The sequence below is a fragment of the Simochromis diagramma genome, unplaced genomic scaffold (assembly GCF_900408965.1).
Source record: "Simochromis diagramma unplaced genomic scaffold, fSimDia1.1 OVJJ01000131.1, whole genome shotgun sequence".
Classification (NCBI taxonomy): domain Eukaryota; kingdom Metazoa; phylum Chordata; class Actinopteri; order Cichliformes; family Cichlidae; genus Simochromis; species Simochromis diagramma.
In genome coordinates, this window is record NW_024387200.1 from 11315062 (window position 1) to 11328263 (window position 13202).

The window sequence follows — 13202 nt, forward strand, 5'->3', positions numbered from 1 at the left end:
ATTCCTTCAGGGAGAGGGACAGTTAAGAGGAAACGCAGCAGCTGAGTCGTTCCTGTTGTGTTTGTTTGAAGTGTGTGGCCTAGGCAGCGTGCGTGTTTGGTACACCGCCGTTCGCAGGAACACGGACTTTGTCGACAAAATTCCCTTTGAACAGAAGCGGGTGTGAGGAAAATATAAGTCCTAATTATTAATTTATAAGGAAGCATGGACTCTTGCTGATGACAACCAACATTCTCGTGGATTTCACTAGTCTGGAGTGGAAATGTGCTGCTGCGTTCATGTGGAAGCCTCGAAGTAGACGGAAATTGTCATAAGTAAGGCGAATGTGGTAAGTAAACTGACAGAAGGTTTGTGCGTGTGCCTTTTATGTTAACTTTATATGTAAAACAAAATGTATTTCACTTTTTGTGCGTCATCTCTTCAAAAGAAGTGAAACTGTAAGTCAGTGTTTGTATGTGTTTTACATGCCGGTGTGGCTGTTTATTAATCAGAAGCTTTGTTCGAACCAGCTCCAGTCTGCATGCCAAATATCATTGGTCAAGCTGCTCCCGATGCACTGGTCGGAGTGTGAATGTGTGTGGGGAAAAGCAATTAACTTTCTCGCGCGTAAATTCAACAAACCGCGCGTGTTGAACCTATCAGCCGCGTGCACAAAGAATTCATCGTGCACACCTTGAAAATTTCCATGAAATTCTATTCCAAATCAAAACCCCATAAACTGTGGTATGTTACAATAATATTAACTGAGTGGTAGATGCTGTTATTCATTAATGCCGTATAGAGGTGGGTCAGAGCAATAACAGAAATTAAGTTTGAAATTACATTTTCTATAGTTACCTGACAGCAGCTGAGCTATGCCATTATGGCCATGTCACATGAATGGTGTGACAGCTATTTTACTTCTATAAACTAATAAGTTCATGTTGAATTAAAAAAAAAAAAAAAAAAAAATCTTATTCTTCAGTCAAACTTTGAGGCAGTAGCTCTCAAATGTTCTTGTAGATTGTTCAAAAGAACCCCCAAAGTCTAAAGAGTCTTTGAAGTGTGAGAGTTTGAGCATGACAGGCCAAAGGTAACAACTGACCTCTTTATATACCAGTGGCCCAGTATTAACTTGTTCCGTGTTCTGCAATTACAAGCTCTGTGTAAACAATCTTGGTATCAAAATAAACTTACACTTGTGAGATTTCATCAGAGGTGTAAAACTTGGAGCAGATGTTACTGAGGCTGAAACACAGAAAGGCAGAAGTGGCTCTGATGTGGCTAGTTAGCTGCAATAGCTCCTGATAATAATTAGTCTATTGGCTGACTTCAAAGATAACTGAGAAGCCAGTTTCTGTCTTTTTTCTTCTGTGTTTGGCTGAGATTCTAAGGTTTTAGCACGGTTCTAAACTAGTTACATAGCTGCTTTTCATTTTCAAAACCTACATGCTAAGACACACCCAAAAAATATAATGTGAACATGGTTAGATCCCTTCTTTATGAGGAAACAAATGCTCATTAACATCAGAAGTGCTCAAGGTTATGTTTTTCTGCGCCGAACGAATCTTCAGAGTACCCAGCCTTCTTGGAGTCACTGGGTGTTTGAGGTAGTTCCACCTGGGGACCCTGTTGTCCTACTGGGAGACTTCAACACTCATGTGGGCAACGCTGGTGAGACCTGGAGCAGCGTGATTGGGACTGACCTGCCAGATCTGAAGCAGAGTGGTGTCCTGTATGTCCATAATGAACACCATGTTCAAACAAAAGGGCAGCCATAAGTGCACGTGGCACCAAGACAGTTCAGGCAACAGGTTGATGATTGATTTTTGCAATCGAATCATCAGATCTGCGGCCATATGTTCTGGACCCTCGGGTGAAGAGAGATACTGAGCCGTGGACCCAAGGTGGTTGTTACTTGACATGTTGGTAACCCCCAAACCAGATAGTGGACACCTGTGGGGCTCCTAACACAGCTGATATGTACTGACAGGCCAAGTGGAACGGGGCTCTGGTAGAGGCTGAGGCAAAAAGTAGTAGTGTTGGTGAGGCAAGGGCATAGATTTGGTATGGACGGAAGGGACATGTCCCCACCAATATCCAGCGATTATTGAATTGTCCCCACCAATAATTTGATCTCTTCGAGTAAAGAAAAACAAAACTGATAGAAGTAAAAGGACAAAACAAAACAATCTGTCAACGTCTCATTCACCCAGCGGTGCACAAAGAGTTAAATTAAGTTCTCTACTGGAATCCTACCTCATGTGACAAATATGGCCAATGTGATTGGCTGTGCCTTTCAGAGAGCTCTGTTTAGTTTTAGCAGCAGCAAGCCTGCGCTGCGAGGACCTGCAAGGAGGAGAGGAGGATGGCAGCAAAAATGAAGAACCTGGATATAAGAGTATTTTTCAAAGAAACCTGTAAGTCACTTAAAGTCAAGCTCACTCATAAAATGTGTCCGTCATAATGTTACAGGCTATGCTAGGGCCATACATGCCAACCCTCCCGATGGGTTTTTTTTTTTTTTTTTTTCTTTCGGGAGAATCCCAAATTTCAGTGCCCCTCCCAAAAATCTCCCGGAGCCACCATTCTCCCCAATTTCTTCCGATTTTCCACCCAGACAACAAAATTGAAAAACCATATCCCAGATTGGCCCAGCCAATTCCAGTTTCCAACGATGGCTACTACTACTGCAGCTACTTAGTTTTAATATTACTCTTATTACTGTTTCTGGGTCGCAAAATAACCTTTTTAACGTATTTTCAGACGAGAATGTAGCTGTGTAAACTTCAAATATCTGAGCCCGCCCCCCCCCCCCCCCCCCCACTACTCAGGTTAAACATGATATACACGTCACTTAAAGAACTTAAACATGTTATTGTTTGGCCTTTTCTGTGTTTATTTGTTCGTGAGTAAATCTGTTTGGCTGAGATTTAAGTGATTAGATTAAATTAAATAAAACTTTATTAATCCCTCGGGAGGGTTCCTCCGGGGTTTTCACACAGCTGAATAAACGTCAAACAGTACACTGATTAAACAGAAGTGAGATGGTTGAAAATTTACACCAGCGTCCGGTTATATTTTAGACAGCAAGGAGCAGACAGCTGAGTGCCACTCCACCGAGAGAGCTCGTGACGTCATTCTGAAGGCTAGACCGTCCAATTTCAGTCGCTCACTTCCGGCCTACCTGGCTTTCGGAGGACCCGGCCCACTTAGATCGCGAAGGCCGGATCCTCAGGTGGACGCAGCCTCTGAATCTGGACACCCCCGGTAGCTAGTGATGGTGAGATGAAGCCTCGTGATGAACTGAAGCTTTCATCCAACTGGTCGACTCATGGTTCGAAGCATTGTGATGATTCATTTGCTCTACTGCGCCATCAAGTGAACGATTCAAGTGAAACAGGCTCTGATTATAATGATGTGACGTGTAAACCTCTAAACTGAATAAATTGTTTTCATGATTATTTATCCCGAATATTGTCTCAGTATGTCTGATACAAAAGAGGAAACTATCAGGACAGAGTTTTGGTATGATTGTGTAACTGTTAGAGCTGGGTATCGGCACTGATTTCTAGAATCGATTCGATGGCGATTCACAAGGTCCCGAATTGATTCGATCCATGATTTGATTCGATCCGATCCGGGGAAATTTTGCCTCAGACAGTCAGAAATGTTATAATTCAGATCACGGATCAGTACATTTCCATATTTTTATATCTATAAAAAGAAAGATGACATTTGCGAGACTTTATCAAAGGTGTAAGCATCACAGCAGATGCCTTTGTATCAAAGTAGCCGAGGCTAAAACAGAAAAACGATTTTATAAAAGTATTCTGCAGTAGCTCAAAAATGAAAGAAAACCGTTAATCAACATATGAACATTACCTGATGCTGCTGAAGTGAAGCAGAGAAAAGTTACAGAGGTTTAGAGACACAGCTGAGCGTTTTACAATTTTGCATAATTTTAAAAAAGTTTAAATTTGCTCAGTAGCCTACTGAACAGCAGAAATTAGGTTTTCTTTTCGGAAGTAAGTAAAGGGGAAAAAAAAAAAAACAGCGACCGACAGCGCTGTAAACAACGGTAGACTTGTGCGTAACAAGCAAACAAATAATGCAGAAAACTGATTTTTAGACGGGGAAACTGTTCTTGAAGTACAGAGAGAGAGAGAGCTGTGCATGAAGTGTGGTGTGTGTGTTTTTTTTTTTTTTTTTTTTTATAAATGTTATGACAAATCAGACTAAGGCAAAAAGAAAGTGCAGCTTTATGGTTTCATGGACAAAAGAATTTCTGTGGCTGCAATATGACGGGCTAAATAACCAGGGCTACACATAAGTGGTCCGCAGGTGCGCATTCGCTGTCAAAATAAAAAAAAACAAACGTGCACACGATAAGAAGTTGCAACGCGTGTTTGCGTACATAAGATTTTCTGGAGGAGGACAGACATTTGTTTAGAACTCTTAAAGATGTCGAAGAAGCTCCTTTAAGCAATTACTGTGATGTTCCTCCACCTCCAAACAAATGTCAGAAGGAGTCCGAACCACAAAACAAGCGCGTATTCTCGGAAAAGTGGTTGCAGGAGGTGAGCTGGCTTCAAACAAATGATGAACGCACAGAGATGTGGTGCAGAATGTGCCGTGAAAATCCCACTCTAGCGGACAAAAACACTGCCTTTTATATGGATGCAAACGCGCGCTGCAACTTCTTATCTGGTGCGCGTCTTTTATGTTGACAGCGAATGCGCACATGCGGACCACTTATGTGTACCCGTGTAAATAACATAATGTTCTGCCGGGTGTGTTGTTGGTTTTCTCTCGATTTCTGAGTCGACAAGCGCCTTTGTTACTGGGACCAGTCATTTTAAGAAAGGCCCCCATGAGAAATGCAAGAAACGCATTATTGCTCAGTCTGCAGTATCTTTCCCAGAACAAACACCAATTGCAAATAACATACTAAAAATAAACCTGAAAAATCAGTTTAGAACAGCTACTATGTTGCAAAGAGTGAACTACCACTGGCACAATTTAGCAGTCTTTGCAAACTGCAAAAAGCAAATGGCCTCGATCTTGGTTCCACTTGCCTCTTACCCGTGACTTCAGTGGAAATTTCAAATTCAGGATCTGACACAGACTGATTCATGTCCTACACAGTTCTTACAAGTTCATAGAAATTTCTGTTCAATTAGAACCAAGTATTTGAGTTGATGATTGTAATTTTTATACAATGTTGTAATTTGTGTTTCAACAATTTTTTGATTAACATTACAATATACTTTAATGTATAATAATGTAACGGAAACAAAACATTAGCTCTTTATTTTGGGCTACCAAAAACTGAAGAGTCCGCGCCCGAAGGGCTACCAGGGATTTTGAAATTTTTTGAAAGGCCCCAGATATCCAGAGGCCCCAGAGTACAAGGACCCGAGGAGGACCACCAAAGGAGGGGGAACCGTGCCACCCTCCTGGGAAGAGCTGAGTAGAGCCCCAAACGAGAGGTCACGGAGCAGAGGCCAGAGGGGGTTGCAGTGGCGTGCCAGAGAGGACCGGGCTTCAGGCCCAGAGGCCTGAGGGCACCCCACCCACCGCCCAGGCACACAAGCACTTTTATTAACATACAGCATAGATGTACATGAAAAAATTACTCAAAACTAAATTATTAGCATTTATTAAATGATAATGCTCCAAAAATAAAAGAAAACGTTGTTGTTCTTTCTGCAAAAAGCTCACAATTGTGCAGTCAAAATGTAAACTAAAAGACGATGAGCATAATAACAAAGACAGATTTCGCAGCTGCTCTGTTCGTGACTGACAGCCTGGAGTTTGAAATCCTCTTTGTAACCACGTTGCTGAACAGGTGCAATTCTTATACACACACAGTACGGTAATATTACGTTGAAGCACAGTACGTATCACTCCGCGAGGCTCCTCGGTAGCCGTAATGCTCCGACAATCCATAGAGTGGTGCAGCTCCGTAGCTTACCAAAGTCGTACTAAAAAATGTTTTGACTTATTGCTGAGGGCCGTGTACCACAAAATCAGTTTGCGGTCATCAAGCACAACCAGAATTCATACATAAGGCGCGCTGTCAACTTTTGAGAGAAGTAAAGGATTTTAGGCCGTGCAGCCCCTGTGGGCTGCATGGAATTAGCGCGGTTAGCTCGCTAACACGTTCATGCCACGGGGCTATGTGCAGTAGCTCGTTAACGGAGGTTTGCCGTGTCCATCTTGTCCTTGCCTGAAGGTGAAGTGGTGGGGGAGGAGGGAGAGTTGTGTTCAGTGAAGGAGAGAGGCGAGGCGCCGAGTAACGTTGTTTAGAGACAAAAGTGGACTGTTGGGGGAAAACTCTGTAAAAACCCAGGAGAAATAAAGACACAATGAGACAAAGTTACTTTCTTTATCAAACGTGTACACGGGTGAGCTGCTGAGAACAACTCACACCCATGAACAGAGGCTTGGCATTTTTATAGGCACAGAGCACAGAGACAGTGAGAACAGGATAAGAAAGTAATAAACAGATAAAATAAACAACTCCATATGTGGCGCTAGTCTCGTCAGCAGAGAGCTGGGAGAAAGATAAAACAATCTGAAACAATACGTCCTTGCTGGGAAAATCTAAAAGACACTTCTAAACTACTTATCTTAAACACAGCGTGTACATTTAAAAGAAGGTAAAGTTACATAGAATCATTTTTCCTCTAACATGGACGAAAGGGAGGCAAACTTGCAGCTCCACCATTATAATTATAACGTAACCTAGACTTTATTGATATAAAGGATATTGTCACATCTTATCTCATATAAAAAATAAAAAAAAAATATATCGATATTTTTAAAAAACGCGATATATGGCCCAGCCCTAATCTCTACCCACATCACTCATGGGAAGCATTGCTTCAATAAAAATGATGGTCTTGCCAAAAATTAAGTGATTTCAGGTAAACCATCTTTGTATATTTCCAAATACATTTGGAAAGATAAACCCCTGCATATCAGCTTAAAAACACTACAAGGGACAAAGGAGGACTAGATCTGCCTAACTTTCAGTACTACTTCTTAGCCAACAGGCTTCAGTTCATCACAGGATGGTTAAAACACACCCTCTTAGATGAGCCCTGGCTGGATGTAGACGGACGGGCACTATGCAATAATTTAGAGATTTCAGGTCTACCATTTATCAGCTCAAACATCAAACGACATGAATGCTTTAAAACATCAACGTCAGCTCTTCTCTGACAGCTGGTGGGAGTTTCTAAGAAATGACAGAGTCTTCATTAATCCCATGCAAACTTACACCTATGAATGAATGAATGGCTTTACTGGCCACATGCAGGTTGCCCCGCAGTGGAATAGAACACCCCCCCCCCCCCCAGACTTACACACACACACACACCATAGACATCACATGGGAATACAGGTCAGAGATCGGCAGCGTTACAGGAAAAACACCGAAAAAGTACACAACAATGGGAAAGTAGAAGAGAAAAAAAGACCTACTCGTGCTGGGCACCTATGGGAGGACGGCATGAGAACAGGAAACAAAAAAACAAAAACACAGAGCACATAAATGTCCACAGTACAACAATGGAGTACGTGACAAGCCACAAGGTTGGGTAGGGGGTGAGGAGTAATCTGAAGGAAACACAGCAGTCATCCTGCACAGCGCTACCATTCCAGCGCGGCACACGGACCCGCCGTGTTCCCCCACAGGAAACAAGCATCGAAGGTGTTTGGAAAGGGAGGGGGATGAGTGCGTGCTTATCAGTGTAAGTGTGTATGTGTCCAGAGTTCAGCTGAGACAGTGTCCTCCGCCCTATCAGGCTAAGTAACAACCCTGACATACTACAGAATAATAAGATTAACTTCCCTTATTAACAAATTGTATTAACAAATTAAGTCTGTAATAAAAAGGAAATTTAAACCTTAAGTTGAACTACAAACACCGGGTGTGGTACAATTTCTTTATCTTAAAACTCTCAAATTACTGTCTCAAATATACAGGACACTCTCTAAGGTAGATCAGAATCACTTCAGATTACAAAATGGGAACCATCAGTCAGCTTAGACCAAACCTTTTAAATTGATTAGAAACCCCAGTCTACAATGAATACAATACAAAATATTATATAGTGCACTATACATGTCATCGGATGTTCAAGATGGACTTTACGTCTTCTAACAACTGCTCACACTGTCAAGGCAATCCTATCCCCCAGTCATGTCTGTTCAGTTTGTAATCAGGGCTGCCACAGTTAGTCGTTTAGTCACGATTACATCGACTATTAAAATCGTCGACGCGTCGTTTGAGGCTTTGTAAGATCCTGAAAGACGCAGGAATAAGTAGTAGGATTTAAGAGTATAATAACGGACTGGAACAGACGATGGCAGCAATGCATGTGCAAGGATGCCAGCTGCTGTTAAACGCCGAAGAAGAAGCTATCGCCGGTATCGTAGCTGTGTCCAGATTTTGTGGTGGCATCCTTCGGAGGCCGCATTTGTAGGCCGATTATGTTACGGTGTTGCAACAAAGGCTGTCCAAATTCGAAGACTGCTCCAAATGCAGCCAACAAATGTGTCCTCCTTTTCCCCCAGATTTGAAGGATGGGTCCGGTGTATCCTTCGTGGCCCAACCTATCCCAGAATTTATAGCATGGCCCAGCCAATTCCAGTTTCAAACAATGGCGGCAGCTACTTAGTTTTAATATTACTCTTATTTCTCTTTCTGGGTCACAAAATAAACTTTGAAGTTTACACAGCTACATTCACACTTGAAAATATCTTTTAATATCTGCTCAGTTTATCAAGACATCACATACTTGCAAAAGTGCTCTCAGGTTTTTGGAGACGTCTGTTACCCACTGGCTCGATAGCTAGCCGGGGTTCAAGGCTCACTAGAGCCGGCGTAAACAACGAACTCCTGGCACATCGTTTTCAGACCCCCCTCGGTCTTTCGCTACTCAGGTTAAACATGATATATAAGTCACTTAGATAACTTTAAAATGTTTTTGGCATTTTTCAGGGTTTTATTTGTCCCTGAGTAAATCGGTTTGCTGAGATCAAAGTTAGTTTTCACACAGCTCAAACGTTAAACAGAAGAGTGAGACTGTAGAGAATTTACTCCGGTGTCCTGTTTATATTTCTCCACCGAGACAACCTGCAAATTTCATTAAAGGTTTAATAAACCATCATCTAGCCTTTATTTTTAGTTAGCACATACCTTAAACACTTCAAGCTGTAAGCTAATGATAGTTAAGAGGAGACTGAGAGCGGTGAACCCCAGGAGAGCTGCCAGTCTCAGGGGCTGTGTGTCACAATCAGCAGGGCTGACTGTGTGTAAGGCAAGGCAAGTTTATTTGTATAGCACAATTCAACAACAAGGTGATTCAAAGTGCTTTACAGAGACATTAGAAACAAGAACAAATAAAAAGCATGATTTAAAATTGATTAAAACAAGCAAATAAACTAACTAATTAACAAACAAACAAACAAACCAGTATATAAAATCAAAACAGATAAAATCAGAAATAGATAAAATCAGTAGTTAAATGTAAGTTTTGAAATTTAAGCTTAAGTGTGGATTTGGTGCTTTATTCAAATGCAGCTGAGAACAGGTGAGTCTTCAACCTGGATTTAAATAAACTGAGTGTTTCAGCTGATCTGAGGCTTTCTGGGAGTTTGTTCCAGATATAAGGAGCATAAAAGCTGAATGCAGCTTCTCCGTGTCTGGTTCTGACTCTGGGAACTGATAAAAGACCGGATCCAGATGACCTGAGGAAGGTTCATACTGGGTCAGGAGGTCATTGATGTATTTTGGTCCTAAACCATTCAGAGCTTTATAGGCCAGCATCAGAACTTTAAAGTCTATCCTCTGATGGACAGGCAGCCAGTGTAAAGACCTCAGAGCTGGACTGATGTGGTCCACTTTTTGGTCTTAGTGAGGACTCGAGCAGCAGAGTTCTGAATGAGCTGTAGTTGTCTGACTGATTTTTTTTTTTTTTAGGTAGACCTGTAAAGATGCTGTTACAGTAATCAAGCCTACTAAAGATGAATGCATGGACTAGTTTTTCCAGGTCCTGTTGAGACATCAGATCTTTTATCCTTGAAATATTCTTGAGGTGATAGTAAGCTGACTTTGTTATTGTCTTAATGTGTTTTTCTAAGTTTAGGTCTGCATCCATCACTACACCCACATTTCTCGCCTGGTTTGTGGTTTTTAGATGTATAGATTGAAGTTCTCTGGTGACCTGTAATCGTTTTTCTTTGGCGCCAAAGACTATTACCTCAGTTTTGTTTTTGTTTAGCTGGAGAAAATTGTGGCACAACCAGTCATTGATTTCCTCAATGCATTTACCAAGAGCCTGTACAGGGCCTTGGTCTCCTGGTGACATTGTGATATATATTTGTGTCATCTGCATAGCTGTGATAGTTTATTTTGTTGTTGTTTATAATCTGTGCCAGTGGGAGCATGTAGATGTTAAACAGAAGGGGTCCCAAGATGGAACCTTGGGGAACTCCACATGTGATACTTGTCTGCTCAGATGTGAAGTTACCTATTGATACAAAGTATTTCCTGTTTTCTAAGTATGTTTTGAACCAGTTTAGTACAGTTCCTGAAAGACCTGCCCAGTTCTCCAGTCGTTTGAGTAATATGTTGTGGTCAACTGTATCAAATGCTGCACTGAGATCCAGTAAAACTAAGACTGACATTTTTCCACTGTCTGTATTCAGACATATGTCATTAAACACTTTGGTCAGAGCGGTTTCAGTGCTGTGGTTCTGTCTAAAACCTGACTGGAAGGCATCGTAGCAGTTATTCTGTTTTAAGAAGTAACTGAGCTGTTGAGAAACTGCTTTTTCAATGATCTTACTTAAAAACGGGAGATTTGAGATCGGCCTGTAGTTGTTCATTTGTGTCTTGTCAAGATTGTCCTTTTTCAGTATAGGTTTGATTACAGCAGTTTTTAGTGATTCTGGAAACACACCTGACATTAAGGAAAAGTTGACGATCTGTAACAGGTCTGACTCTAAAGTCTTTGAGACCTTTTTGAAAAAACTTGTTGGCAGGACATCTAAACAGCAGGAGGAGGAGTTCAGTTGACCTATGATGTCCTCCAGGTCTTTGCTGTTAATCGGGTGAAACTGTTTCATGGTGTTTAAACAGTTTTTTGGTGGACACAGTACATATCCTGGATCTGCTGTTGATGTACCAATTGCTTGTCTAATTTTTTGGATTTTGTCAGTGAAGAATTTGGCAAAGTCATTGCAGGCCATGGTCGAATGAAGTTCAGCTGCCACTGACACAGGAGGGTTTGTTAGCCTGTCAACTGTAGAAAATAAGACCCGAGCATTATGGCTGTTTTTAGTGATGATGTCAGAGAAGTAGGACCTCCTTGCATTCCTCAGTTGTAAATTATAATTGTGAAGTTTCTCTTTATAGATGTCATAATGAACCTGGAGGTTTGTTTTTCTCCATCTGCGCTCAGCTTTCCTACACTTTTTTTTTTTTTTTTTTTTTTTTTTTTTTTTTTTTTTTTTTTTCCATTTTTCACCAGTGTGGAGTTTCTCCATGGAGACTTTTTCCTTCCAGAGATAACCTTCACCTTAATGGGGGCAATAGTATCCATTACATTTAACATTTTTGCATTAAAGCTATTGACGAGCTCATTGACTGAACCTTTGGACAGGTCAGGTGTTAATGGGAAGACCTGGTTAAAAATCGCACTACTGTGTTCAGTTATACACAGTTTTGTGATCACTGCTGTTGATATATTTGTGTGGGCTGAGATTTTACTTTCAAAGAAAACACAGTAATGATCAGACAGGCCCACATCAGACACAGTAATGTTTGAAATGCTCAGGCCTTTGGAGATCAGTAGGTCAAGAGTGTGTCCTCTATTATGTGTGGCCTCTGTTACATGCTGAGTCAGCCCAAAGTTGCCCAGAGTGTTACTCAGGTCTTTAGTCCCTTTGTCCTGAGGGTTGTCCACATGGATGTTAAAATCCCCAACAATAATTACAGTCAAAATCAACACAGATCACAGACAGCAGTTCACTGAGGTCCTTAAAAAAAGTCTGTGCAGTATTTGGGAGGCCTGTAAACATTAAGAAACACAACTTTGGATGGGGCCTTCAGCTGTAAAGCCACATATTCAAAAGACTGAAAACTTCCAGGAGATAGCTGCTTACATTGAAATGATTCATTAAATAAGACAGCAACCCCCCCTCCTCTCCTGCTCGCCCTGACCTCACTGATAAAACTGTAGTTAGGAGGGGTCGTCTCGATGAGAACAGCTCCACTGTTACTTTGGTCCAACCAAGTTTCAGTTAAAAACATAAAATCAAGGCTGTGCTCAGTGATTAAATCATTAATTAAAAATGTTTTCCCGTTTAATAAAGCCAACTTAAGTGTTTTAGAGGTATTACTTGTCCCCTCGTGTTTGGGAGCAGTCTGTGGCACACAAGGTATGTTTACTATGTTTAAAGATCTTTTAGAGTGCAGCTCTCTGTGTTTTGACCAGGCCACATGTCTCCTGTCACCTAAAAGTACAGAAATTTTAAAACCTTCTAGTAAACAGGGTCCCAGCTTCTCCTGGGAAAAGTCACCACTGCCATAATCCTCACAGCCCGGACCCTTCACACATCAGACTGCGGAGACAGGGCATGAAGAGGAACTAAGGGGGGCGAGGCTGGGCAATGTGACTTCGATTGCTCTGTTGGTGGGGCTCGATGGCGAACCTTTGGCCGCTCTGGTGGGGGGTTTATGGGGGACAAAAAGGGATTGGGACGGGGGGTAGATCTGAGCCCAGCATTGACCCGCTCCATCATCTCCTCAGTGAATTTCAGGTGTGGGGAGGAGGGAGAAAGGGAGGGGGAGGAGGGTGATGGCCTGTCAGGGGTTTGGGGGACTGGGGAAGGTCGTGGTCCCTTGTCCTGGTCGTTGGTGTTGTTGAGAGAGTTGGAGGCAAATAGGGACCCCTCTTCTTGCCTTAGATGTCTCTCCTTTCTGAGGCTCTTCCCGGGTGGGGGCAAATGGAGCTCCTCCTCAAGGTTTCTGCTGGGCTTTGTCTGTTCTTGGAGTACTGTTTGTTCCTCTTTATGAGATAACTCCTCGTTTATCTCAGCCTTGGCACCAAGCACAGATGGATGTGTAGAGTGAAGGGTGGACCCAAATGCAGACCGAAACAAAATGTGAAACATGACTTGAATAACAGAAAACGAGCCATTTATTG

The 13202-nt window shown here is 42.0% G+C and overlaps 1 protein-coding gene and 1 long non-coding RNA gene across 3 annotated transcripts in view; both read left to right on the plus strand.

Annotated features, from left to right (window-relative positions):
• Positions 1–13202, plus strand: part of LOC120745570 — a 19672-nt gene continuing 6470 nt past the window's right edge. For both annotated transcript variants that reach the window (XR_005698660.1, XM_040050563.1), the window contains exon 1: positions 1–328. The gene's annotated coding sequence lies outside the window, so the exon portion shown is untranslated. The remainder of the gene's footprint in view (positions 329–13202) is intronic.
• The window catches only part of LOC120745590, a 27018-nt gene continuing 16743 nt past the window's right edge, over positions 2928–13202 (plus strand). The window contains exon 1 of the long non-coding RNA XR_005698668.1: positions 2928–3579. This is a non-coding gene — a long non-coding RNA (uncharacterized LOC120745590). The remainder of the gene's footprint in view (positions 3580–13202) is intronic.